General features: G+C 40.0%; 1 long non-coding RNA gene across 2 annotated transcripts in view; it reads right to left on the bottom strand.

The window, feature by feature from the left end:
- The window catches only part of LOC121110283, a 47587-nt gene extending 42415 nt beyond the window's left edge, over positions 1 to 5172 (bottom strand). For both annotated transcript variants that reach the window (XR_005859103.2, XR_005859102.2), the window contains exons 1-2: positions 5093 to 5172; positions 4289 to 4507 (exon numbers count right to left, since the gene is read on the bottom strand). This is a non-coding gene — a long non-coding RNA (uncharacterized LOC121110283). The remainder of the gene's footprint in view (positions 1 to 4288; positions 4508 to 5092) is intronic.
- Between the last annotated feature and the right edge of the window lie 828 nt (positions 5173 to 6000).

Here is a 6000-nt window from a genome sequence, read left to right on the forward strand (position 1 = left end):
TGCTTCATACACTCTTCCATGTCCGACACCGTTTTGTCAGATGGTCCTTCTGCTGCCATGTGGTAGCGAAATTTAAAAAAATATTGATGGGAAGATTCAACCTCTACTGCCATACCACCACTATCTGCCTCTTTTGTCACAGGTCAGCGTAATAAAATTGGAGACATTACTTTCAGGGCAGCACTCATATACCATGCCTAGAATATGTTAATGACACCGACTTAACTATATGTACTCACTTCCCTTGTATTCTTCTCATTCTTTTACATATTTACTTACTTATTTCTATTTTTATTTGCAAAAAGTGTGAAGAACTACGATATGAATTTCTCTTCTACTTTTTTTATTTACATTATCTGCACAATAGTAAAAATATATAGAAATACTTAACTGTCTATTTTTTTTAATTATCCCAAATATCCTTTGATGCATGTGTGTATTTTTTTTTAGATATTCTGGTGCCTAGGATGATTACAGTACTGAAGAGGTAAATCTTATTAAAATTACTTAGAGAAATCTTTTCCTATTCTGCTCTATGCCAGCACAAATGCTTTGCTGTTGGACACGCTGTAAATCTTCATGAGAAAACTCAATACAGTAGTACTTGAAGACCTATGTAAAATCAATGGCTTTCCTCTTATTTTAGAAATGAAAGAAATACATGATCTGGTTTAGAAAATGGAGATGTACAGCTCTCAATCCCTATCCACTCAAGCTCTGTGTTACATCTGGGAAGCTTCTGAAACATTTGTGGATCAAAGTTTAAATGGGGGTTTGTGTCATGAATTCTTATGCACTGGAAGGAGAATAATCTGTCCAAAAAGACATCTGAAGAGACAACTGAGGAGGTTTGCCATTTGCACCATCAAGGTGTACTGTACAGACAGAAGTAGTTATATAATGTTATGTAACCATTTCCTCCTCCCTTCTGCTAGAACAAGCACTTAGTAGTTCAGGATGCATTGACATTCATTAAAGCTTGTCTTGTTGATTGTCTGAGATATGAAAGTCTCGAGATACTGGGAAGCAGGGATTGCTCGTAAACTGGGATTAATATTAGATTTCAACTGCAGATGGCAGCAAAACCTCAAATATACTTGCAATCTTGCCCAGGTAACTTTTGATCCATACAGAAATACGAAGGCATGCTTTATCATGTTAGAAATAAAGAGCACTGTTAAAAAGAAAAAATGGCAACACGTTTGTTAAATTAGAGGGTGACATTGGTCACAGAAAAATGCAGGATAGATATTTCAGAGATAGCTATTTTTGAGATATCTGTGCCAGTGGAATATGAGAGATGACAGCTCCTCAAGTGAATGTGCCAATCACTTGCATAAAGAGTCCCAGAGAAAATGACAGTGAGTAGAGGCTGCAGATAGTCCCTACCCACTGCCAAACCCTCTAGCAGTCCCTGTAGTTCTGCAATTAGCAGGAGGATGGAAGTCTGGTGACACAGGACACTTACATGTCCTTGTCTCACAGTTTGATTCAAAACAGGGGGCACTCACTGAGGACACTTATTACCACAGTTAAAAGTCAGAACGGAGCCAGCAAATTTTCCAGAGAGGAGTCTGGCCTCAACACCTACATGCTGACAAATGCCAAATGTAAGTGGTGACTCAGTGAAAGGAGAAGTGTGGAAATTAAAAGTAATCCACTTCTGTTTTCTCAAAGGAAACAGCTGGTGTGACACAGTGCATGAACCCTACCGAAGGATAGGCTTATAATGAAATCACAAAATAGGAGGTGTTCTTCAATTAACACTGATAGGACCCTGAAAACGGAAGGGGAGGGAGGGAGGGGTGTTTTTTCTAAGTACATCTGAACCCAGTAGCTTAGTGGTACATCAGTGAAAAAGTGATCTTGAAGAGCAATTAGAAGTCTCACCCATAGTACAGCCTAAATGGTGTTTTTCTACACTGTATTTCCAGGTAGTCTGAAATAGTTTAATGGCTGTGGGCTAAGGGAACAAGTTTGTCTCATTGGTAAAACATTTGTCTATTTCTGTGCTTTTCTGAAACAAAACAGTGAAAATGTGACATTTGTCACTGAAAAAAAGGAGCAGTTAAACAATATAGTTGTAGGCAGCGATCCAAGCAGGTCTTATATCTTAACCTGTAGGAGGGGAATTCAGGGCTCTTTTTCTATTTTTCTCACCTAGTTTTCCTCAGACAGTAGAATCACTTACTGCTCTGTGCACAACCGATTTTCAGTACTAAACAAGGAGTGGTCAGTACTAAACTAGGAATGATGGGAAGGGTAATTAAGGTTTCCATTAGAAATGTCAGAACCCTGAGGGCACCCCTACATAGGCCTAAATGGCCCTTATTAGCTTCATGTGGGGCCTTCCCCCAGCATTGTCCATGGGCGCAGAAGCCTCATTTCTCTTTAGCCTGGGCTATGCTGGTGCAGTGCCAGTCTTCCATTTCTAGCTCTGGCTCTGCCTCCTGGGTGCGTGTGGACCTACACTGTGTGTAGCTGGTCTCCTGGCCCTGCCCCTGAGATGAATTTTGCACCCACGTTACGGTCTGGTCTCTGGTCCTGCATCCAGCCTCTTCTCCTTTAGGTCCTGTTGGAAGCCCCTGGATGGGCCCTGGCCATGATTCATCACTTCCCATGCCAGGGACTGCCAGTGGACCTACTACAGACCCCAACTCCTCCCACCATGGTCAGATCCTGTGAGATGGTGCCAGTTGATGAAGGCACAGCACACAGTGGGGTCAGCCTTGGCTCCATGGTCACCCTCCCTTAGAGAGCAGCTACCTCTCTCTGAGACCTGACAAGAAAATATCAGGAAGACTGTTCATATTTGATTATGAAAAGTTAGCAATGTTGCTTCCTTACAAGCTCCTTGAGGAAAGAAAAGAGCTTACTCCAAAACGGAAGTAGAAAGACTGCTTTAAGTAAGACTTTCAATGACTGAGTAATGAGAAATATAAGCTCTGAAGTTTCACTGGCATTTTCGTAGGTAATCTAATCTTCACTCATCACTGTTTGACACAGTATGTTCCAGACACAACCTGATTTGTATCTTGAATAACAATTTCAGGGCTAGTACAAACTGGTTGAATGACAGCAAAGTGACAAATGACTGTTTACGCTCATTAGGTGGTACTGTGTGACTACAGCTTCTTGATATTTCACATTATTATCTTAACTTGCACTATTTTGTATTACAACCTTTATGGCTCAGCAAGTTGCAGACAAACATATGCAGCTCTTTTAAGAAAGAAAACATCTATCTTCTGTTGAACTTTCACAGTAAATTACAGAACCGTAGCTTCATTCAGGATTCCAGATCATCAGATTCAACTGTTAACCTGACCTACTGAGTCCAATCACAAACCATGACCCTTAATGCCACAGTGAATGCTGACAAATCTTCAGATGTGTAGCTTTCCCGTAGTCTATTGTAGAAGCAACTAATTTTTACGTATTTATTTATTTATAATATTTTTCCTTCCCTTCCTCTGCTATGTACTTTAGCAGCAATGACCTTTTCTAAACACTACTTTCAAACTGCTAGGGGCCAGAGCATGAAACAATGTGGCTTTTTGGGTTTGAGACTCTTCCAGAGGGTATTTCATTAGGTTGATGTGCTTTGCATTTTGAAAAGTAAAATGTTTTCCCAGAATGCCTTTCCCCAAAATGAATTAGGTGAGCCAATAATAACACAAAGAATAATGCAACACAAACATACATCACAATATTCCCTGGGAAAACTAAACAAAGCCTGAATAAAATCTGTATTAAAACAGAGCGGAGCTGATGCAAGGTTTTTGGCTGCCCTAGGCAGATAAAAATTGCTGTCCTCTTTCCTCATCAGTACTTGGTTTTTCAGAATTTTCCACCCTGCCCTATGCAGCTGTAACATCTTCAGGCTCTGACAAATGTCCCCTGACAAATATTGTATGGGGTTGTAAATCCTCAGCTACCTGCAGTGTCTCTGTTCCAGGGGATGCTGCACCAGAAGCAGCAATGTCAGAAAGGAACATACACCTAGGTTTCTATTGCCCTGACCCATAGCCTAAGCTATTAACGTGAACCCTAACTAACTCAGCCACAAAGGAAGTAATTATGCTTCAAAGTTTATACCTGAAATACTGTTAAAAACCTTCTCTTATTCAGTCAGTTTTTGTGTCTTTAGTTTTTGACCCTCAGTCATCTTGTTTACAGACTATAGGACAACTGAATGGTCCCAGCTTTAGAGCTGATCAAAGAAATGGTTTCATGCAGATGTCACATTTGTCACACAAAATATTCCCAGTATACAAAGTATACCTACAGATTTGCAGATTCATAAGGCAGTGACTTTTCTTTTCTGGAATTGCCACAGATTTCTGAGAAAAGTTCCTTGTAAAGAGAACAGCAAGTTCCTTCCGGCAACTTCAGGGTCTTTATCAGAGCCTCATTACAACGCAGATTCATAACTATAACACAAGTATTAATGGCCGTGAAGTGCAACATGAAGGCAGCACATGCCTTTTTCAGGCAACATGCAGGTCTTGAAAAAAAAGAAAAAAAAAGAATTCTGACTCTGTCATGTTTGTAATTTCAATGTTATTATACATTCTAAGTACTGCCTGTGAAACTGGCACCTTAAAAGGCAATTAAGGGTTTTATTTTTATTTCCTATGAAAATTATAGTGTTTTTTTTTTCATATTTCATCATTTTTCTCAGAGTAACTGTATGGAAATTGCTTATAAATATGAATTTATAAATAATACAGTGTTAGGGAAAGCTGTATTTTAGGGTATGCAAGACAATAAATACAAAGAAATATTTTCTCTTGAGATTCAGTATATCATAAATGCTTTTCCAGCAAAATGCACGACTCTCTTAAAACCATGCATACACACCAGATGTACTTTCCAGTATTATCTTATACCAGAAATATACATAATGAGGAAGAATTTTCCCCTTCTTCTTATGCCTATTTACTATTAACTTACTGAATATATAATTTATTCACTTATTTTTATCACAAGCATGTTTATACATATCTCCTGGCACTTTTTAAAAGGAGGTTTTACAGTACCAGGGAGCCACATTGCTCACAAAATAGATTTTCAGAAAAATCTGACTTACTTAAAGCTGTCAGCATTGTATGCTTCAGGCTGCAGCCAGTTGTTGCCTGTAGTCAGTGAGTCAGAAATACAGCAAGGCCTGCAGTCTCTAACAAGGTACACAGGTCACAGAACACTTTCCCTGCCAGGACAGCAAGACCTCATCTCTTCCTGTCACATTGCTCAGTGGCTGACAGAATTAATGTCTCACAAACTGGGATGATGGCACTCGGAAAGGCAGGAACACGCTGGGAGGTTTTGGTGTGAACATTAACTCATGCACAAACTCTCCTACACATTTTAGTAGGCAACTGAGGAACGTGTTTCTCTTGGGCTGTCTTTCATGCTCCCTGAACAGGTATCAGAGGCCCTCAAGCATTGCCTTTGGGAAGACAAAGTACCCAGCAGAAGGAATAGATCAATTCACACACTGTTGAGCTGTAGCTACTTTCACTACCATAGTCTTTCATTCAACAGAGAAGATTTATGGGAGAATAAATCACATCAGTCTGAAATTCAGTTCCCCCACAGCTTAAACCAACCTAAGCTGTTTTAAATGGCTTAATTGATGGAAAATTAAACCAGAAAGAAAAATGTACAGTTTTATGCCACTTTCACTTCCTGAACTAGCTCACCATGAAGTATGTCCAAATGTAGTGCTAAAACAAAGGAATTGAGAATGGGCAGCAAAGAAGAGAGAAGGAATGCCATGGGGCCATGAAGGCACCAGCACAGGCAGACTCAAGTCACTGTGGATTTGCATAACCGATCTGTCATTTGTTAAACACTTTAAAGCTGCAGAAACTGACACTGCTACCAAAGGAAGCTGTTCTGTCCACCACCAACACCCTGCCCTGTGCTGGCATAGCTGTTTGTGCCGCTGTCCAGCGAGTCTGACCAGAGAACTGATCCAGGTTAAAAAAATCCACT

Source organism: Gallus gallus, chromosome 3, assembly GCF_016699485.2.
Source record: "Gallus gallus isolate bGalGal1 chromosome 3, bGalGal1.mat.broiler.GRCg7b, whole genome shotgun sequence".
In the NCBI taxonomy this organism is placed as follows: Eukaryota; Metazoa; Chordata; class Aves; order Galliformes; family Phasianidae; genus Gallus; species Gallus gallus.